At 35.4% G+C, this 24,085-nt stretch overlaps 1 protein-coding gene across 1 annotated transcript in view; it reads right to left on the reverse strand.

Annotated features, from left to right (window-relative positions):
• The window catches only part of LOC149528960 (synaptotagmin-2-like), a 76,690-nt gene that overhangs the window by 17,983 nt on the left and 34,622 nt on the right, over positions 1–24,085 (reverse strand). The window lies entirely within an intron of this gene.

The following is a 24,085-nucleotide window of genomic DNA, read 5'->3' on the forward strand; positions in this document are numbered from 1 at the left end:
TTCACTCCAAATGATTGGAAGGACAACTGTTAAAAAAGCACTAAAATGTAAACTTTGTATCGTTGAAAGATTATTCATCATTTATCGAGATCATAAAGAACATAAAATTTCATCATTATATAAGTTTCCAACCAAATGCTGCTTCCCTGTTTTGAAAAAAAAAAGTCATAGAAAAGAGCATGAATATGAAAAAATAGATTTAAAAACAAATATGGATTGACGAAGAAGTATGGAAAAAGGGAAGATATCCCTAAGCACATCCAAACTTGTCAGTGAAACATATAAGGAGAACGTAATGTCCCAGATGAAATAAACTCTGAGCTTTAATTAACTTGCAGCAAAGGGATAGACCATAAAATTAATGTCTTATTCCAACCCTCAAGAAAAAAAAAAAATCCATTAGTGCATAATTGAGAGCAATCTCCCAATTAAATAGCGAACCCAAAATTGAATAAGATATACAAATAAACTATAATGATGCTACATAATTTTATTGTCACAAAATATGTTGTGAATATAGAGATTCCACAAAATCTAACTGCATCAGATCTGGAAATCATTGTAGAGGTTTTCTATCCAAAATCACTATAAAACTCATACCAAAACTACATTATTGAAGCCCAAGCACCCTTTAAACCCACAAAATCTTCACAACACACACCAAATGGAAAGGAAACTTATACTGATGCTACAGTAGAAAATGCATAGCAAACTCATGGAAATGCAAAAGCTGCGACACACAACACTCAGAGAGCACTGAAAATTGCTCGCCCTATTATTTCAAAAATGCACAAAACCACTCCAAATTTGCACTGCATGATTATGGCACCCAAAATGAGGGTTTGTACAGCCCATACACATAAATCTACAGTTACACCTACAAAAAACTCAACAAAAAATCCAAACCCAGAGACCCTACCACACTGAAAATTGCATAAATTGTATTTTAAATTCACAACCCTGAAAACCACACAGTTGTGACTCCTTCAGCAACATGGCTACTTCTGAATGAAAATGCTCAGTGCAATCCATCACCTGGAAACCATGAACGTATCGTTCATAATAATCCGACTTTAATGGTTTATCAACCATTGAAGTATCCACAAGCTTTAGTTCTATGAGAAATATAGATAAATTAAGCAATAGATAAATTAAGCAATACATCCAAATCACATTTTCTTCTGTTTAAATAAGAAAATGGCCAAAGATAGCAATCCAAATCTTTGTGCCTTGCATCTGAAAACTTCATCGCAAAGTCGCTTGAATTAAACTCTTAGCAATTGTAACCACCAATCAGCTCCATCAATTCCCTAAAATGGGCAATAAATTATAGAATTCCCTATCTCCAGCTAGCTCAAAAGGCTTTCAACAAACCTAACACCAAAAAGGAACAATTTAATATTTGAGACATTATTTGGTTTAATATTTATTTGTTTGAACTTTGTTGTATAGATATTGTACTGAAACAAATAAAATATTAATAAACATCATTTCCCAAAAGCTGTCCCGTGATATCCTGACTTACTATTTCTAGAAAATCAGGGACTTACTATTTTTAGCAAGTTTTATTTTTGAGAAAAGGGGCATAATAAGTGCTCCCATCCCGATACTACTAGTGCTCAAGGAATTGCAAACTCAAGTCACTGAAAACTACAATTGCAACTCCTTTAGCAAAATGGCTACCATCGAAAGAAAATAGTAAATGCAATCAAAGACATCTCATCCCCAATCACCTAGAAACCACAAACATCTCATTCATTATCATCCAATTTTAATTAAACCCTTAACAATTGTTTGGCAAAACGTGCAATAGTACATTAAAATCAGTGCACTCAAGATTTGGATCCCAATTCCTTGTCATCTCCTACTGTAATTAGGTCCCTTATTGTAAAGAACTGCAAGTTGGACTGCATAGAGACCAAATCCTTCATTTTTGTACCTAATCATTTGCACTTAATTGAGTGGATACAAGATTATATATTCCAATTTTGGTCAGTTGAAGAACTCACAACCTGTTGAATTTGCATACAATGTGTACAATTATAAAACATAAAGTAATAGATACCAGCAAAAGATAAAGATGGAATTTAAAATATATAAAATGCATATTGGAGAAGGAAATTTTATTTGAAAGAGGTTGTTGGTAAATAGAGCCTTGCCCATGTAGGTAACACAGTTCACAAGTATTTTTCTCATACTTGTCTCAAAGAGTGTAAACATTGGGATTGTTGAAGATATGAATTGACAAACTCACTCTAGGCAACACTCTCTATAATGTACATTTGGAAATATATCTTAAATATATGGTGTAAACTTCTTCAACTCTATATTGGGATTGTTGAAGATAGTGTAAACTAAGCTTAAATATATCCTTTCAATCTAACTCTCTTTCACCAAAAAATAGGTATCCATACAAGGGTTGAGTGAATTAATATTATAAAGTCAATTTACAAAAACTTAGCAAATTTTGCAATATTTCAAACTAATGCCTCAATGTCAATAGGCCCTTAATCTATTGGTGAAGTTGAATGGTTTTGAATGAGCCCACTAGGGATCAAGTCTTGCTGAGTGCATGGTTATGACACCATAAGGGATGAGGTCGGGATCGTGTCCTAGGAAGATTTTGGTAGAATGGATACCCTTCAGTCCTTGGCTCTTAGCTAAAGAGGTTTTGTGAACCTTCAACAAGGGAAAAAAAGATAATGCCTGAATGTCCTCCAATCAACTCTAAACATGTTATTTAAACCTCAAGATAAACAACCAAACATGTATCCTCTAATTATCCTTGTTAATCTATGAGAACCTAGTAATATAGTAACACTAATAATTGAAGTTGGCTAGAAGGAGCCATTACAATTCTCCCTAACCAAGATTACTTGCCCATAAGAAATCTCAACTTTGGATGCTGCAAAACCAAATTGTTCTCTCATGTTGCATCCTCCAACAATATTATTTCCACATAACCAAATATTCTCTAATGGTCCCCTTCCTCAAAGTGCACTCTCTAGTGTCAATGATTGCCTCAAGTACCAAAATCAAGCTCCCTTCATCAAGAGGGGGAAGCTCCATAGAAAGCATCACATTATGCCTAACATCTTTTTGATGCAAGACACGTGGTAGATTATGAACTCTGCTCTCCACTGGTAACTCTGACTCAAGCCATTTTGCCCACCCTATGGGAGATCCTAAATGGGTCATAATAACATGGCTTCAACTTGTCTAAACTACTCTTCTTTAGAGTGGATTATCTATATGGCTGCAAGATCGGATACACAATATCTCCTGCCTCAAAAGAACACTCAACTTTGTTTTGATCTACATACTGCTTTTATTGGTTCTAGGCCTTCCAGATATTTTCCTTTAAGGTCTCTAGTTTAACCACACTCTCCTAAAGTTATTCCTTTTCCTTAGGCACTCTACTATCTGCAAATAACAAATCTAGGAAGCTGGGTGCCTCACTAACATAAAGAGTCATGAATGGTGACTTATGAATAGACATATTATAAGTAGTATTAAAAGAATTCTCCCCAATAGGTAACCACCTAACCCATGCCTTTTCCTGCTCTACTATTTAATTCCTAATGTATCCTTCCATGGTCCACCCACTTGTTAGTAATGTCAATATGCCCATCTATTTATGGGTGATGGTGCTTGTGGTGAGCTCACTCCCACTCAATTAAATAGTTCTTAATAGAAATGACTCTACAAATTTACTACCTGTATCACTGACTATGCTCTGCGACATCCCATGAAGTTTGAATACCTCTCTAAAGAACAAATCAGCAACCTGTGCCATTGTATATGTGATTGAAGTTGCGAGAAATGAGGCGATTTTGTTAACCTATCAACAACAACATGGATGCAATCCATTCCCTGGGCCTTGGGTGAGCCCGTGATATAATCCATAGAAATGTATTTCCATTCCTAATCAGAAATGGGAAGAGGCTGCAACAAACCAACAAGTGTTGATGTGAGTTTTGTGACCACTACAATGTGCAAAATAAAATACCAAGTATTCTATCCTCTCTTGAACAAGGAAATTCAAAATGCTAAACAATATAAATATTATATGATCAAGTGAAAGAAGCCCAAGGTTTATAATGTGAACATGCAAACTATTTTCATGGGATATTCCCGTAATCATGTGGCAACTTACATTATTCTTTAATGAAAATCTCTCAACTTTCAAAAGGCGAATGATTTTGCAATGTCAGCTATTCAACTAATCATAGCAATGACTTTGAAATAAAGAGAAAAAGAGATTCTCAATGGGATTTTTCTCAAATGGCAAGACCATAAGGTTCTTATGATGAAAATCCATGTTCAAATCCCTAAAGTAGCATATATGTGGTCTTTGTGACTTGGTTGATTATGTGACTTCTAAGTTAAATTTTGTTGAATGGGAAGGTCTCCCTTGTGACCTCCATCTAGGTGTTGGACCTTCCAACTATTAACCTACCAAAAAAACAAAGTACAAAAGATATTGGGCTTAGAAATCTAATCTACTTCTATTAAGGCAAGCGACTACTTGATGATGAAGCGAAGCCAAACCAAACTTTGCTTCGCAAGTAGAACAACTACGCAGAGTTGATGCAAATCTTCTAAGGATGCAAGAACAATTTTCAAATCACCTATACACATTAAAACCATAAAGCATGTGAAATCAACGTGCATGGAGCAATTGAAGTTGCCTTGCAATAACTTCATCATAGCCTTACATTGCAACTTGCAATCAACAATTAACAAAAGGTAGGAGCATGAGAGGTTTCACCATTGATAAACAACATCTTTCATTAAACTTCTCAACATAAAAAAATTATAACTAAATGAGAAATAGGAAACCATGCAACACTCCAAAATAAGACAAGTCTTCATCAAGCTTCAATATATTTGCAATTGATTAAGTTGTATTTATGCACACATTTCACAAAAGTCTCCACTACAAATGAAATAAGAAAGCCTTTATATAGAGCCGTCAAGTACAACCAACGACCTAGATTGATTCAAGTTCAAGTTCAAGAGCCAAGATAATTCAAAGCAACCCTAATTAGGGTTTCCTACAACCACCATTTACAAATATTAAATGGTGGCCAACAAGAAAAGAACATTGCTTTAGAATAAATATCCTTTAAAGGATGAACCATCGAGAAAATTCATTGTGGTAATAATCAAATGCCTTCCACATCTCCACTTGTGGATGAATTTCGTTGGATGAAATTGGACATGTTGACTTGGAATTGTTTAATTGGTTAAAGATGAAAGAGCGCCGCCTCAATATGTTCTTTTAACCTTCATCATTTCAAGACAACAAATTGATATCTCTTGATACTTAACAATTAAAGCCTTCAATTAAATGTGACGGTTCGTATTCCCAAATCGCTCCATCGTCATGAGTGTCTTTTATATTCATCCTTTGTTACTTTGGAAGTCTTCCCTTCAAATTGTTCTTGAAATCTCTCTTGTCTTGATACCTTGACCTTGATCCTACTTAACATCTTGAACTTGTGGACCTACATGTTGTTGGCTACTTCTTACTAATCTTGGATTTTAAAAGGAAATTCAAGATTATGATTATCTTCCTCATTTGTAGAATTGTTCATTTTTTGTGGTCTTTGAATTCCTCTTGATGTGAATCTTGTCCTTGAACTCAAACTTGTTCTTATGTCTCTCCTTCATATGATGACTTGATCTTGAAATGATTCCTTCCTTCAAGTAGGATCTTCAAACTCTCCTTCCTTTGTACATTCAATTGTGCATCACCTCCTACGATCACATCCATTCATCAATAATTGCAAAACAATATAAGGTACTTGTCCAAGTTTATGAGGTGAAATTGCAAAGACTTGAAACATTTTCATGATAAAACATACTTTGCAAAGAACATAATTTTCAGTTTCAATTTTATTCCATTTTTTATTTTACTTCTATTTTTCACACTCATGTACATGATGTCTTGTAGATTTTTACACTGCAACTCACAGAATTTGACACCTAAATGCTGAGAATTGGTATTTAATTCTGGAACATCCACTCCTCTTGAAGGAAATTTTGATCAAGTTTGCAAGGGTTTTCTGATGACTTCGCCTTTCCCTTCGAACTCTGATTTAGTTCACCTTCTTTCTGGGAAATCTGATTTTCAGCCTTGATTTGGTGTGTTTAGTTGATTTGTAAGGAGCTTATATGTATATATCCTTATAAGTTTGCACCTCCTCACCCATGACAGACAATTTGCCTTATGTTCCATTTCATTTTGCATTGAAATTTTATTTTTCCACTTCAGGGTGGAATTTATATGTCTAATTGTTTGCATGATTAATTACTAGGTCGTCTGTGCAGGAAATTTTTTCTAGGTTGGTCCACCTTGATCATGAACTTTTTCTTGTTGAAAACTATAAATATAAGGTGAAAATCTCCAGATCAACCCACAACTCACTTGAACATTCTCCAAAACCAATTCAGCTCTGTATTAATCTGATCTCTGCCATCAAATTTGCAGTATTCCTGTTTTGAGTTGCCTATTTCTGATTTTCTCTTCACAGAATTTCCCAAACTCTACTATGATTCACACTCTTCTAAGGTAGATTTATGCTCTTATATCTGATGCTCACCCCTTCTTCATCTAGTTTCCCACCTTTGAGAGATTAGATCTCTGAGTTTTGCATCCTCTATGACAGGCTTCTTATCATTATTTCTGATTTTATCTCGAAATTCGCCTCTTTCTGCCTATAATCAGATCATTAATCTGATCCTTATGCATGTTATTCTGAATTTTACTGTTTCTTGATGAGTTCAATCACTCTATACATTAGGTGATTCTGATTTCTTCTGTTTATGCTAAGATTCAGTCACCTAGGCTCTAAACATTTTCTTCTCTGCTCAAACTCACACCTCTCCCTGTTTTTTCTACAAATGACTGCTCTGTTTTTTGAATTGACATCGAGATGTTTGCACTTGACTCTCTTTATAGGCTTCATGTGAAGAGACACACCCATTGGGCTTACAAGGCCAACCTGCTATGCCTTACTTAGGTTTTGCATTAAAATTACCCTTCAAATGTGGCTGACTTCATATGGATTTGAATTTCAATTTTAATGAGGGTGGTTTCATGTGTAATCTTGCCTTGAAACTTTACCCTTCAAAAGGTGGAAATTCGACCTTGACCATCAAATTTTTTACAAAGGGTGGAATTCCATGGTTCACCAAGAAATTGCATTCTTCACTATTATTTTTCATTGTAAATTTTCCCTTAGAGTGGAAAATCAAACAACACCATGAAGCTCTGCCTTTTTGAAGGGTGTAAATTCATGGTCAACCATAAAATCCCACTCTTATTTTCTTTGTAATTTTTTCCTTAGTGGAAAATTGACCTCTACCATAATATTTTGATTCAGCACTTAAAATCGCCAAGGCTGGAAATTCAATAATTAGAAGATTTTACATTCACCGATTTTCTTCCTTCTACATTCCCATTTACTTGCATTGCTTATCATCTTATTTAAAGGGTGGAAAAATCAAACCACCCTATGAAATTTTATAACTGGTGGAATTTTGTGGTTTCCTAGGAAAAATTCCACTCTTCTCTTTTATATCATCATTCGTCAACTTTGACCTCCAAAAATGGAAATTCAAAGGGCGCAAGAAAGATTTTGATTTCCAACTTGTCAAAGGATGGAAATTCATAGTTGACCATCTTATAAACTTTTTCCTAGCAGTGAAAAATTTACCATGAACATGAATATTTCATTTTCACACCTTGAAACAAGCTTTCATCATTCAACTCTTGGTTTCATTATCCTCCAAAGGGTTAAAAACGGCCTTGACAAGAAAGATTTCTAAACTTGGCTTGTCTTGACCCAAAGAAGATGGTAACCAACATGGTTTTGAATCTTGATGAATCACTTAAACCCAGTTCTCAAGACTTGATGAACTCCTCCAAAATTGATCAAATCAAACCTTAGCAACAAACTGCAAACTTCAAAAGTTGACTCCTATACAAGACCTAAAGCTCAAAATTGCAACCAAAATTGCCAACCCAGACAAGCAAAGGGGTCACGGTGTGTGAAAAATTGCAACATAAGAAGTGTCCATGTTTTCTTTGTTGGCAGGTAGGACACTCCCTCACATAAATAAGAACTTTTGTCTTGAGTCCTTTCAAAGTAAGTTGATTCTAAATCTGCATTTATTTCTTGAAGTAGCATGGGTGCCCATCCAATGTGAACATCATGTAAGGCTCTCAAAACTTTCATCTTCATTGTTGATCTTAGTACCAAAAATATCCTCTCTTTGTAAATGATAAGGTCTTCACAACTGTATACCTATCATCTTGGATGGTACCATTAATAATACCTAAGTCCCACTTGACCTTTGCATATGCGGTTGTGTGAGATTTTCAAGTGGGACTAATCAACAATAGCTCAAATCTTATCTAGATCAACTTTGACTTATTCTATACTAACAATGTGACCCATATATAACAACTCTATCATGCTAAAAACACACTTGCCTCTCGAAAATATCAATGGCCCCTCAATATGTCTGATGTGCTCCTCCCAAGTCTTGTTGAAAATAGGAATATCATCATAAACTATAAGAAGAAACTTTCTCATCTCGTCTCGTAACAACTTGTTCATACAAGAATGAAAAGTAGCTGTTGTGTTGGTCAAATTGAAATGCATAATGAAATGTAGACCCCTCTATTGGCATAATTGTCTTGAACCTTGAAGACTGATTGGTAGACCAACTAGTGAACTCAGTTATCAAAGATGTTGTCATTGATGTCAAGATGCAAGAAGTAACTAAGACTGGTAGGGAACAACAAATGACAAAGAACATTGATGTGCGACTCTAGTTCACAAGGGTGATCAAAGAGACATGAATTGCAGGCCCAGCAGAGGTAATGACAAAGGAGATCCACTTAAGATGAGAATATGCTAAGAGAAGACAATATAAGCAGAAGGATGCCAAGCAGAAAAGAAATCAGATCGACCACTGGACATACAAGATGGTTTGGCCATGTCAGCAAGAGCAAGATACCTATGACTGCCGCGTCATGAAGAGGGTAGGAGTGCACTCATCTTTGCAATTAATGGTGATGGTTTAACATATTGAGGAATACTCTGAAGAATTCAAATTTAAATTCTTTCCAACCAGAGCAAGCCATCAAGGACACATGAGCTTGTGGTAAGCGAGTGAAGGCTTTTATGCTACCCATCAAAGCATCTGGAGATGTACTACAAGAAGATGAGTACGTAAGAAAGATATTAAGAACCTTGCGACCCAAATATGACATAAGGGTGTCAACCATTTAAGCGCTAAGAACAATAGACAAGATGGAGGTATCTCTTGATGCCCAGGTAGGAAAGCTCACTACATTTGAGCTTAGCAACTTCAAACACCTAAGGTTGAAACTGCATTCAAAGCCTTAGTTGCATCGACTGCAACACAAAAACTAAGTGGGGAGGCAAGCACATCCAGATATAGAAGAGAACTAGAGAGTATATATGCTAAAGAAAACGAACACGATGAGTTGAAGCCTTTGTTTGCGAAAAGAATGGTTAGAGGAAAAGGGAAGTACAAAGGTAAGCTTCCTTTCAAATGCTTTAACTGCAAAAAGGTAGGACACTATGCTGCTAGATGTCCAGAGAATGTGAAGAAGATTGAAAAAAATGGCAAAGCTCCAAAGGGAAGGAGAAGAAGAGATGGAGCATTGCCGAAGGTGGTGTGACAAATGAAGAGTCAACCAGCGATGATGAAGACGAAGATGAAGTATCCTTTGTTGCTGTCACAAAAGAAAAGGTGGAGAGAGCTTTGATAACCAATACCAATGTCCACAAGAACTGGATAATAGGTAGTGGTTGCTCGCACCATATGTCTAGTGATAGGAGCAAGTTCCACGAGGTTGAGGCTTACGATGGAGGAATGATGATGTTTGGCAACAACTCACCATGTACAATGATAGGTAAGGGTATTATAACCTTGAATGAATCCACTACTTGTGAAGATGTATACCAAGTGGAAGGATTAAAATATAACCTGTTGAATGTGGCCCAACTGATGGACAAAGGTTATAAGCTTGAATTTAACAAAGGGTCTTGCAAAATATTTGACAAGACAGGCAACTCTTAGCTACAAGAGAACAAAGCAGAGATAATTTTTTCTATGTCAAAATTGTTGACAATACTTGCATGATAGCTAAAAATGATATCAATTGGTTTTGGCATAGAAGGCAATGTCATGTGAAATTTGAAAGCATTGTCAAAGTAGGAAGGAAAAAGTGTGTAAGTGGTTTACCTCCTATTTCCAAACCAGTCAGTGTTGTAAAGAACTGAACTAGATCCAACTGTAAACTTTGATGCACAAACTGGTCTTTGTATTTATATTTTTTTTTAAATTTTTTGTAATTTTCTGTATATATGATTTTTTTTGTTGTTTTCCCTTTGTAGAAATAAGTAACAACTTCAAAGAAATACGAAATGGAAAATATGGAATTAAAATATAAACTTTAGATTCCACTTTGCAGTCTTTATTGAACAAGTAAAACTGAAATTACAAATTATAGAATTGGCACTTGAAATTGTAAGTTTTCTTGCTAGCCATGGATTCCAAATTCACCTCTCCTAATATATATCGCTGTGACCAATACAAACCTATAGCCCATGGTCAATTATCAACCCCCAACAACAAATCACAACCCTTCAAACTGCCAAATATGGATCAGAAAAGGCAAATACAGGTTGGCTACGCACAAGAGTATCTTGGACAATTAATGTGGGCCCTTGAATTGTAATCGTAGGTGCCAAATTAAATTGTAGGGCTGGGAAACTTGATCACAAGCCCTTGTGAAGGAGTATGCAGACCCCAAGATGTATTGCTGCCTTCAAAATGCAATTCAATGTCCCCATATACCCCCTTTCGAAATTATCACCAATCTCTTCAAATCAATAATTGCAAGCTCAAATTTTATTCTAATTTCCAATGCAATTGGAAATCTTCAGCAACCAATCACTCCTTAGCCACAATTATACAGTAGGAGGATATAGCAAATTGTATACAACAACAAAACTTGCAATGAAATTCTCAAAAACCCTTAGCCAAATCTCCAAAGCAAATTCAATATTCAAGGATGATCAATTCTCCCCAAATGAAGTCATATTTATACTATTTTTTGTGCCAACCAGCTTCACCATTGCACTTTTCATTTAGAAATAGCTTTATAATATAAAGTCCAATTACTTTATAATATAAAGCACCATAATTATTAAAAGTGCATTAAATATTCATTAAGTCTCATTGAAATTGAAACAAATATGACTTCACTAAATAATCCATCTGGAGACCAAGAGCAAAAATGCCAGGAAACCACCCCGGCTAGAACTATCCTACTAAAATAGTAACTGACCAAAAGTGACTTACTAAAAAAAGCAAGTGCAAAAATAGAAAATCCACAACAAGGACCCCCAAAGCCAAATGTCAACTCATGAGGGTCGCAATGATGAGCTAAGAAACTCGAACTTTAGGATCTTGCTAAAATGGAGACATTACAGTCCTCCCTCCCTAGGATTGCTTGTCCCCAAGCAATTGCAATCTAGGGTGCTATAAAATATCCTCAACCTCCCAAGTACCATCCTCATTGGGTAAGCCCTGCCACTTAACCAGAAACTCTTTGATACTCCTCTACAACTGTTTGTCTCTAGTATCAAGAATCGCCTTCAAAATCAACTCAAGTCTCCCTTCATCATCTAGGGGAGGCAACACAGGAGATGACACCACATGTCTGCCCAAAGCCTTCTTGAGGCATGAAACATGAAACACATTATGAGCCCTACTATCCTCCAACAAATCTAATTCATATGCCACCTATGAACATTCCTCACTATACGGGAAGGACTATAATAATGCAGCTTAAGTTTCTTTGATCCACTCTTAATAGAAAACTGCCAATATGGCTGCAACATTAGGTAGACCATGTCACCCACCTAAAAAGTATGAGTTGTACTCTGGTGATCGACATACTGCTTTTGTTGATTCTGCATTTTTTGAATGTTGTCCCTCAAAGATCTCACCACTTCCTGACTATCTTGTAACAAATTCCCTACACTCTGCTATTACTACACAACAAATCCATAAAGTTGGGTGGATCATACCCATATAAAGCCCTGAAAGGAGACATTTGAATGGTCATGTAGTGACTGGAATTGTAATAGTACTCACATAGATAAATCCACTTCACCCAATCCCTCTGTCGAGAAGAGACATAGTTCCATAGATAACCCTCAACCCATTTGTTCACAATCTCAGTTTGACCATTTGTCTGCGGGTGATAGCTGGTACTAGGAATCAACTTAGTCCCACATAATCTAAAAATCTCCTGCCAAAAATGACTCATAAACCTGCCATCACGATCACTCTTTATAGTCCGAGGTAGACCATGCAACTTGAATATCTCCCAAAAAAACAACTCAACTAGCTGCACAACCGAATAATTAGTAGTAATAGGAAATAAATGAGCATACTTTGTGAGCTTGTCCACTACCACATAAATGCAGTCCCGGCCTTGGGCTTTAGGCAAGCCCATAATAAAGTCCATAGAAATACTCCCCCACTTCCTCTTAGGAATAGGAAGTGGCTGTAACAAACAAGTAGGATAAGTGTGCTCTTGTTTGTTCTATTGACAAATAGAACACTCTCGAACATAGCGCTCAACATCAATCTTCAACCCCTTCCAAGTGAATCTCTCCTAAACTTGTCTATATGACTTGAAGAACCCCAGATGACCAGCCATAGGAGAGTCATGGAATGCTTGTAAGATAATCTCACGCACACTTGACCTTGGAATCAAATATATCCTCCCCTTGTAGATGTTAACTCATCCGCAAGTGAATAACTTCCATCCTGAATAGTCTCATCCAAAATACCTAAAGTCCACTAATCCTTGGCATACTCGGCAATAATCAAGTGTCCCCAGTCATCTGAAATCTGTAACTACACATAAGTGAGACCCCCTTAAAAGAGCATCTGCGACAACATTCTAAGTTCCCTTGATATAAGAGATGTCAAAATCATGATTGTGTTGGATACAAGCATTCAATTGTATGTTGTCTTTGATGTTACACAAATGTCAAGTATATGCTGAGCAATCATGTATGCCGAGCTCACTCAGGAGTCAAAGGAAGTTCCAGTGTATGACAAGTGTTCCAATGATAACCAAGTTTAGAGTTGGTGTCTACCAAGCTCACTCAGTCACCAAAGGAAAGTGTGAATGAAACCAGTGTTAACCGAGTTCACTCGGTTACCAAAGGGAGTTTGCAGGAAGACATTGTCAATTGCATTCACTCAATTACCAAAGAAAAGTTGGCATGGAACCAATGTTAACCAAGCTGACTCAATTACCAAAGGAAGTCTGAAAAAAAGTCTTTTCTAAGTTAGTATTGACCGAGTTGGGTTGGCTAACAAAGGATTTTCTTGTGATAGTATATTGAGTTTGATGAATTTATTTGTTAAGTCTAGCCAACTTAAGGGATGAATATTAATTTTTTTAAAGTTGTATTCAAGCCGACTTGACAAAGTAAATGATATAAGGTCAAGTTGTGGATCAAATGTGTGTGTAAAAGAGAAGAAGATGAAGAAAGGAAGCAAACTTGAAAGATAACAGAGTATCCTGAGTTGACTGGGCTGCAAAGATTAATCTGATCAAGGAGGATCGAGTATTCAAGCCAAAAATTAGATCTAAAATCAGTAAAGTGAGTTGCATCAACAATCAGGTCAAATTATACTTACTCTCTAATAATTGTAACAGTGAATCAAATCTCTTAATAGAGTTAGCTTAACAACTATTTTGTAAATCCTCTAACAAGGTGGCATTTCTAAACTGAAGTGTTTGCAGACCGCTAACAAGGCCACTCCTAATAGGGTGATCTAAATCTTTTAACAAGTTCACAACTAACAGTGTGTTTTGTAACCTTTAACAGGGCTAGCTCCTAACAGGGCTCACTTTAGAAAAGTGAAAAATAGTAACTTGTTGCAACTAGTGGTTTTCCCAAATTGGATTTCCATGTTAAATCTTGGTGTCTCTCGTGTTATATTATTTGTTTTATATTTCTGCAACTAAGTTAATTATGGTTAAACACACTAAACATCTTAAGAAGTAATTATTTTAGTGTTTATTGAGTAACAGTAATTCTTAGTGTTAACTGAGTGTTCCTGTGTTAACCACATTACAACAGTATTTCAATTTCAAAAGAGTTTGGTTTTGTGCTGTATTGACATCTTAAAGGATCTTGGATATATTTTTGAAGTAACTAATTCACCTCTTCCCCCTCCCCTCTCAGTTACTCCTCTCATATTTCCAACAATTGGTATCAAAGCTTTTGGTTCTTGCAAAGAAGATTTCAAAGACCTAAGGTAAAGATCAAGATGTCTTACAGAAGAGAGATTCCCAAGTTGAATAGAGATAAATTCCAAGCATGGTAGGAACTCATGAAGTTGCATTTGGCAACCATCAATGACTCAGGTCTAACATATCTAAACATTGAGTATGTTACACCTTCTGGACCTTTAACTGTGGAACAAATTGCTGAAAAAACGAATCATAACATAATGATGATTGGCATTTCTTCTACTCTCAATTATGCTGAATTTGATGAAGTAAAAGATTGCGGTACTGCTCATGAAATGTGGATCAAGTTGAAAGATATCTATGGAGATGATGACAATGTGAGGAGAGCTAAGGCAAGAAGTCTTAGAGGACAATTTGATCAAATGAAAATGAGAGAAGATGAGAACATTGCACAATACAATGTAAGAATCAAAGCTAGTGTGAGTGCAATCAGAGCCTCAAGAGGAAAGATAAATGATGTGACAGCGGTAAACAAGGTACTCAGAACTCTTATTTCTATCTATGCAATTAGAGTTTCAGCTATTCAAGAAATGAGATGTGATCCCAAAAATGATATAACTTTGGATGCACTAGTGGGAAGATTGACAACCTTGGAGTTAGATAATTTTGATAACTATGTTTCTAACTTTGGTAACATTGAGTCTATATTTAAAGCTAAGCTATCACTCAAAAAGAAAGTTGGAAAGTCTAATAGAAAAAGGTCTGACAGTGGAGATGAAGATGGTTCTAATGATGAACTTGAAGTCATTGAAGCATTGCTTGCAAGGAGATTCGCTAAATGCAAAGGAAAATACAAAGGAAAAATACCTTTGATCTTCTTTTCTTATGAAGAAGTTGTTCACATTGTTGCAAGGTGTCCAAATAGAGAAGGCAAAGAAGAAAAGAAGCATGATAAATATTAAATACAAAGGCAAGAAAGATTTCAAAAGTTACAAGGACTACAAGGATAAATGTAAGAAATCTTGTTATATGGCTAAAGATTCTGATAGTGGTGATGAAGATGAAATGGTTTACATTTTTGTTAAGGATGAATCAGATAATGAAAACGATAAGATGGCCCTTATTTCTCATGTTAGCAAAAATGATACACGGATCATAGATACTGGTTGTTCTCACCACATGACTGGTGATAAATCTAAATTTGAGCACTTGGAACACTATGATAGTGGTAGTGTTACATTTGGAAATGATGAACCTTGTTATGTGAAGGGAGAATGTTGTATTGCATTACCTGATGAACTCAGATATGACAATGCTTATTGGGTTGAAGGACAGAAACATAATCTACTTAGTGTGGCACAGTTGAATAACATTGGATTCAAGGTAGAATTCATGAAGAGGAAGGCCAAGCTGCTAGATGGAAAAGGAAATCTAGTTGGGACTAGCAATCAAACAAGAGGTAATCTATTCTACTTATATCTAACTGAAAATTCATGTTTCCTAGCTCAAGTAGAGGAAAGTTGGTTGTGGCAATAAAAGTTATGTCATGTGAATTTTGATAACCTGGTCAACATAAGCAAGAACAAAAGAGTGAGAGGCATTCGAAGCCTAAAAAAATCAGATATGGGCATGTGCAAAAATTGTCAAATTGGAAAGATGGGAAATACAAGTTTCAAAAGCAAGAATTATCATTTAGAAGAAGTCTTGGAGCTGGTTCATATAGATCTTTGTGGACTCATTGGCATAGAAAGCTACTGTGGAGACAAGTATTTCATTTTGTTGATAATTATTCTAGGATGATGACTGTTATGTACTTAAAAGATAAATATGAACCTTTTCAAAAGTTCAAGTGGTATTTGGCTAGAGTTGAGAAAGAAATATGAAAGAAAGTAAAATATTTAAGATCAAATAGAGGAGGTGAATTCATCTCAAATGAATTCAATGAATTATGCAATGAAAGAGGAATCAAAAGATGGGTAGGTATCTACACCTGGTACACCTCCACAGAATTACATAACAGAAAGAAGAAACAGATCAATCATGGATTGTGCAAGAACCTTGATGATAGAGAAAGATGTTGCAATCAAATACTGAAAGGGAGCAATTAGTAGAACAATTCATACCTTGAACCAAGTTCAAGTAAAGAAGGATTCAAATAATACACCTTATCAACTATGGTATGCCTATAAACCTAATGTTTATTATTTCAAAGTATTTGGAAGCAAATGTTATATCTTGAAAGAGTCAAGAAAAGGAAAACTTGATGTGAAAAGTGATGAAAGCATATTCCTAGTGTATTCTAATAACATCAAAGCAGTCAAATGTTTGAATCTATCTACTCACAAAGTTGTGAAAAGTGCACATGTAAAGATTGATGAGTTTGTAGAAAAGAGTGAAGAGCAAAGCAAAAAAGAACCTGAAAATTACAGAAATTTTGTCTATACTAAATCTAATACTTTACCAGATGTTCAAGCAAATATAATTGGGAATCAACAGTCTTCACCACTTGAGTCACCTAAATCTCCAATTCAACCTAAATTGGAGCCAGTGGAACCTGAGTCGCAGTTTGAAGGACCTGAGTCACAATCAGAAGGACCCTAGTTGCAACCAGTGTAAACTGAGTTATTTGAAGGAATCGAGTTATAGGCAGTTGAACCCCAGCATGAAGATCATTTTGAGCATGGTGAACCAAGTGGAACAAGTCCTAAATCCAAAAGGAAGGAGCCTATACTTGCTAGATATGTCAAAAGGCATCATGCACCTGAACAAATTATTGGAGATTAGAGAAGGTACGATGACAAGGAACAAATTAAAAGGTATATGTTTTCTTGCTGAATTTGAACCTAGAACTGTTAAAGATGCATTAGACAATGAAAGTAGGATTGAGACAATGAATGAAGAGATTGGGCAAATTCAAAGGAACAAAACTTGGACTCTTGTTCCTAGACCCAAGGACAAAAATGTAATTGGCACAAAATGGGTATTCAGAAACAAGTTGAATGTAAATGGAGAAGTTTCAAAAAACAAGGGAAGGTCAGTATGCAAAGGTTATACTCAAGAAGAAGGTATTGATTATGGAGAGACTTTTGCTCCTATTGCAAGACTAGAAGGTGTTAGAACACTACTTGCATATGTTGCACATAAGGGATTCAAAGTGTATCAGATGGATGTGAAATCAACATTTTTGAATGGAATCTTAGAAAAACAAGTCTACATTGAGCAACTTGAAGGTTTCATAGAGCTTAGAAAAAAGGATATGGTTTGCAAATTACATAAAGCTTTGTATGGTCTCAAACAAGCCCCCAGAGCATGGTATGAAAGATTGCATAATTATCTGATAAAGACTGGTTTTCAAAGAACTAATGATAAAAACAACCTATACATCAAAGAACGACCAGAAAAGAAGATAGTGTTGGGATAAATCTTTGTGAATGATACATTATTTATTGGATGTGATGACTTGTGTAAATCTTTTTCTGAGGAAATGAGTAAAGAATTTGAAATGTCAACTTTTGGAGAGATTAAATTATTTGTTAGCTTGCAAGTTCAACAGATGAAGGATGGTATCTACATTACTCAATCAAAATACATCAAGGAGATATTGAAGAAATTTGGAATGGAAGATTCTAGACCAATTGGAACACCTATGTCTACTGGACATAAGCTTTCCAAAAATGATGATTCCAAGGAGGTAGGCCAAACTACATATAAATCAATGATTGGAAAACTTCAGTATGTAGTGCACACAAGACCTCATATTGCATTAGCAATTGGTATGGTGGCAAGATTCTTTGCTAATCCCAAAGAAAATCATATGATGGTAATAAAAAGAATCATGAGATATCTGAAAGGTACTGAAGATTATGGTTTGTGGTATAAGAAAGGAGGTAATTTTGAGTTGAAAGCATTCTCTGATGTTGATTGGGCAAGAATTACATTAACTTATAATGATATGTAAAAATTACTTAAATAACAAGAGTATTAATTTAACATTGTAGAGAATCTTTTCTTGAAATGTGATTCAACCTTATCAAACTTGAGCATTTTAATTATTAATTTTTTTTAAAAATTGTGTTTTTGCCCACGTAGTTTAGGCATGACAATGTTGATGACAGGAAGAGCACTAGTGGTGGAGCATTCTTTCTTGGAAAGAGGCTGGTATCTTGGACAAGCAAGAAGAAGAGTTGTATCTCTAAGTCTACAACAAAAGTAGAATATGTTGCAACAATAGTTAATTGTTCTAATGTTGTTTGATTCAAACAACTGTTGTTAGGCATGAAGGTGCAGATCAAGGATCCAATTGTTATCTTTTGTGATAACACCAATGCAATCAACATATCCAAAAATCCAGTGATGCATACCAAGACCAAACAAATTGCAATAAAATATCATTTCTTGACAGAATTAGTGCAAGATAAGGAGGTGAGATTGGAATGTGTGAATACAAAAAGAACAAATTGCAGATATTCACCAAGCCATTACCTAAGGATGCATTTTTGTACCTAAGAGGTAAGCTAGGGGTCATTCCCCTATTTGAAGCTCACTAAATAAAGTTTAGTGATGCATCAACCAAGAATTTTGAAGATCAGTCAAGTTGATGCGGTATTGTTAGAGTAGATTGCATATGAATCTGTACATCAGGTACATGGAAACTACATTGATTGTTGTCTTTGGCATGAGATGTCAAAGAGGGAGAGTTTTTTGTCATGTATCAGAGAAATTGTTGTGAATGTTTGAGATATCAAAGAGGGAGAGTTCATGCTGAGAAACTTTGGAGAGTTTGTTACTAGAAGGAGAAATTGCAATCAAAGAAATCAAAGAAATCAGTCTAGAGGGAGAGATTGATGTCAAAGGGAGTTCACACTAATAGAGGGAGTTATAATGGATGAGAATTAGAATGAAACTAAGGATATTATCCTTCTATTTTGCTCTAAAATTTCTTTGTATCATGACATATTGTGCTGCCATCAATGCCAAAGAGGGAGATTGTTGGATACAATCATTCAATTGTATGTTGTCTTTGATAATACACAAATGTCAAGTATATGCCGAGCAATCCGTGTATCCAAGCTTACTCAGGAGTCAATGGAAGTTCCAGTGTATGACGAGCATTCTAATGATAACCAAGCTCAAAGTTAGTGTCTATCGAGCTCACTCGGTCGCAAAAGGAAAGTTTGAATGGAATTAGTGTTAACCGAGCTCACTCAATTACCAAAGGGAGTTTGCAGGAAGATTGTGTCAACCGAGTTCACTCGGTTACCAAAGAAAAGTTGGCACAAAACTAGTGTTAATCACACTCACTCGGTTACCAAAGGAAGTTTGAAAGAAAGTTCTTTTGAGTTAGTATTGACCGAGTTGGGTCGGCTAACAAAGGATTTTCTTGTGATAGCATTTGAGTTTGATGAATTTATTTGTTAAGTCTAGCTGACTTAAGGGGATGCATATTGATTATTTTAAAGTTGTATTCAAGCTGATTTGACAAAGTAAAAGATATAAGATCAAGTTGTGGATTGAATGCGTAAGTGTAAAAGACAAGAAGATGAAGAAAGGAAGCAAACTTGAAGGATAACAGAGTACCATAAGTTGACCAAGCTGCAAAGATTAATCTAATCAAGGAGGATCGAGTATTTAAGCGAGAACTGAGATCTGAAATCGACAAAGTGAGTTGCATCAGCAATTAGGTCAAATCATTATTACTCTCTAATAATTGTAGCAGTGAATCAGATCTCTTAACAGAGTTAGCTTAACAACTATTTTGTAAATCCTCTAACAAGGTGGCATTTCTAGATTGAAGTGTCTAAAGACCTCTAACAAGGCCACTCCTAATAGGGTGATCTAAATCCTTTAACAGGGTTGGCTCCTAACAGGACTCACTTCAGAAGAGGGAAAAACAATTGCTAGTTGCAATTGGTGGTTTTTCCAAATTGGGTTTCCATGTTAATTCTTGGTCTCTTGTGTTCATATTTTTTGCTTTATGTTTTTGCAACTAAGTTGATTATGGTTAAACACACTAAACATCTTAAGAAGTAATTATTTTAGTGTTTACCGAGTGACAATAATTCTTAGTTTTAACCAAGTGTTCCAGTGTTAACCAAGTTACAACAGTATTTCAATTTCAGCAGAGTTTGGTTTTGTGTTGTATTGACATCTTAAGGGATCTTAGATTTATTTTTGTAGCAGAGTTTACACTTTAAACATCTTTGTTAAATAAAACAAATTTACAAAGTTTGAGACTCAATCTTATTAACTTACATTTCAACCAAGCCAAGTTTCTTTCTGAAATGATCAACATTCACTTTAGGAAGTGCCTTGGTAAGAATATCAGCTGTTTGATCACCTGTATTAATATATTTCAACTGAATAGCTCTTCTTTCCACTATGACTCTTATGTAGTAGTAAGGAATTTCTATATGCTTGGATCTATCATGAAATACCAAATTCACAGATAACTTGATACAACTTTGGTTATCATAGTGAATAGTGGTAAGTTTCATAGGCTCACAAAATAAGTTAGAAAACAACTTCCAAAGGCACACTGCTTCTCTAGTTCCCATTATTGCTGCAATAAACTCTGCCTCAGTAGAACTCTGAGCAACTAAAGCTTTCTTTCTACAGATCCAAGAGATCATGGCTGATCCTAAGCTAAAACAACATCTTGATGTCCTCTTTTGGTCTTTTACTCTTCTGGCCTAATCAGAATAAGTATATCCATGTAACTTCAAGTTGGTATTCTCGTATTTAAGTTCATACCCAATAGTGCCTTGGAGATACCTTAATATATGCTTCAAAGCAACAAGATGAATTTCATGAGGTTCACAAATGAACTGACTAAATGCATTCACAGCATAGCAGATGTTAGGTCGAGTCTTTACAAGATACATCAGGGACCCAATTATCTGTCTATATAAGTAGGATCAACTAGTCTAGATTTGGCACTTGCTTCTTTTAGCTGGTGTAAGTTGGGTTCCATAGGTGTTGACATAGGTTGACAGTCCCACATTCCAGATCTTTTCAAAATATCTCAACAATATACTTCTTTTGATGTAGAAATATATTCCCAAACTTTCGGCGTACTTCCAATCCAAGAAAGTAATGAAGAATTCCTAAGTCCTCCATTTCAAATTTAGAAGCTAAATCTTTCTCACATTGATTAATGAGATGTTCTCCTATAATCAGAAGGTCATCAACATAAAGAATTAGGATTAGCATATCACCTTTAGTTACCTTGAAGTAAAGATTTGGATCAGCTACATTCTTGGTGAATCCGAGACTTAAAAGGTATTTGTCAATTCTTTCATACTAGGCTTGGGGAGCCTGTTTGAGTCCATACAAAGCCCTCTTCAATTTACATACATAAGAGGCAGCATCATGTGTCACAAGCCCTTTTGGTTGTTCCAGGTATACTTCTTCCTCGATTTCCCCATTAAGAAAAGCAATTTTTACATCTATTTGATGGATTTTCCAACCTTTGGCTGCTACAATGGCTATTACAGCTCTAACAGAGGTATACCTAGCAACTAGTACAAAATTTTCTTCAAAGTCTATTCCTTCCTTTTGAAAAAACTCTCGAACCACAAAATGAGCTTTATGTTTTGCAATGCTGCCATCTATAGCATACTTAACTTTGAAGAGCCATTTTGAAGACACAATAGATTTCCCCTTAGGTCTAGGAACTATGTCCCAAACATCATTTTTTAGTATAGACTGATATTGTTCCACCATTGCATCTTTCCAAGCTTGATGTTTAAGTGCTTCAAAAGTACTTGAAGGGTTTAGGGTTTGGACTCTCACACATTAAAGCATTGTATGTCAATTTTTTAGGCCTCTTACTTTCTCGGAAAGTCTCAAATGGTGCTGCAAATCCATCTCCTTCCTGTATATTTTTCCTTGCCCAAAGTGACCTTTTAAAATGATCAAGACTCTCTTCTTGAGTCTCAAGAAGAATCTCGGTTTCATTTGAAGTCTCTTCAGGGTAATCCCTCAGAATCTCAAGAGCAGGAGCCTTTTCTTGGGATACATCAAATGTATCTAGTTCATCAAAAGTTTTGGCTCTTCTGAAAGCAATGTCTTCCTCAAAAATTACACCTCTGCTTAGCTCTATTCGTTTCTGTCTAAGTATGTAGACTCTATATCCTTTTACTGTTTCACTAAAACCAATAAGGATACCTTCTCTTCCAGAAGGTTCTAACTTTTGCCTCTTCTCCTTAGGTACATGAACATACACGGGACATCCAAATATCCTTAGTGACTAATGTTAGGTTTCTTTCCAAAAAATGCTTTTTCGGGAGTCTTATTGTCCAAATATGAGTGAGGACATCTATTTTGAATATAGATTGTTGTGTTAGATGCTTCAGCCCAGAAAGACATACTCAAGTTTTGATGAAAAATCATAGCCCTAGCAACTTCTACAATAGTTTTGTTCTTCCTTTCAACACCTCCATTTTGTTGAGGATTGTAGGGGACTATAAACTCCCTCTTAATTCCAACAAGTTTGCAGAACTCTTTAAATATTTCAAAAGTGTACTCTTTCCCATTATCTGTTCTCAAAATTTTAATGTTCTTCCCAGAGGAATTCTCAGTGATTTTTTTGAATTCTTTAAACTTAGAGAGAATCTCTTCAAATTCTTTGCACTTAAGGAAGTATATCTATGTCTTCCTTGAAAAATCATCAACAAATATCACATAGTACAAGAATGCTCCTATAGATGGTAAAGACATGGGTCCACATAGATCAGAGTGTACTAGTTCCAACACATCTTTAGTTTTGCTCAAACTATGAGGAAATGACTTTTTGATATTTTTCCCTAGGGCACAACCTTAACAGGATTCATTGTGAATATGGCTTAATTTAGGCATTCCAGTTACTAACTTCTCCATTGATATTAGGGCATGAAAGTTGGTATGACCTAATTCTCTATGCCATATTTCATTTGAATCTGAGGTCTCATGTACAAATGCAAGGTTTGTCTTAGTGCATAGCTCATAAAAAAGTCCTTGTCGTACTCCTATTGTTAGAGCCTTCTTTATGGTTGAATCCTTAGGCCAAGCTAGTACTTTACCTTCCATGAATGCAATTCTATAACCATCATCTTCAAGTGCAGATATAGATATTAAATTCCTCTTAATACGTAGTACATAAAGAACTCCAGAAAGTTGAATAGAACTTCCAGATTTCAATTTTATGGTGTAGGTCCCAATTCCTTTTACAAAATGTGCAAAATTATCACCAATTGTAACTTCTTCATCTGTTTCTATTTGCATCCTTTCTAGGTTATCCTAATATCTAGTGATGTGTCTTAAAAATCCGCTGTCAACTATCCATTTATTAGATTTGGTTGAAATCTAGCTGGACAATGCTGAATAGAAGGCATATTTCTCATATTCATGTCCTTCATTTCATTTATCAGATTTTGCAAAAGATAGTTAAGGTTTAGATCGATTGGGACAATTTATTGCATAATCTCCAAATACATCACATCTAAAACATTGAATTTTGGACAAGTCTTTCTTCTGTTTAGATTGTCCTTTTCCATGAAAGTTTCTTTCCTTTTGTTGTTCTTCTTCTTTCCTTTCCCTTTTTATGAGAGTTTGTGTAAAGAACTTGAACCTCTTCATCTAAGGTTTTGTGTTTTCCTTTAATCATTAATCTCGATTCTTCTTGAAGACAATCCAATCTTAAATGATCTAGTTTTGGGATTTTAGACCTAGCAATTATTTCTTGTACAAAAAATTCCCAAGAGTTTGGACGTC

The sequence above is a fragment of the Cupressus sempervirens genome, chromosome 11 (genome assembly GCF_028749045.1).
Source record: "Cupressus sempervirens isolate cs-2001-9-10 chromosome 11, ASM2874904v1, whole genome shotgun sequence".
Lineage (NCBI taxonomy): Eukaryota > Viridiplantae > Streptophyta > Pinopsida > Cupressales > Cupressaceae > Cupressus > Cupressus sempervirens.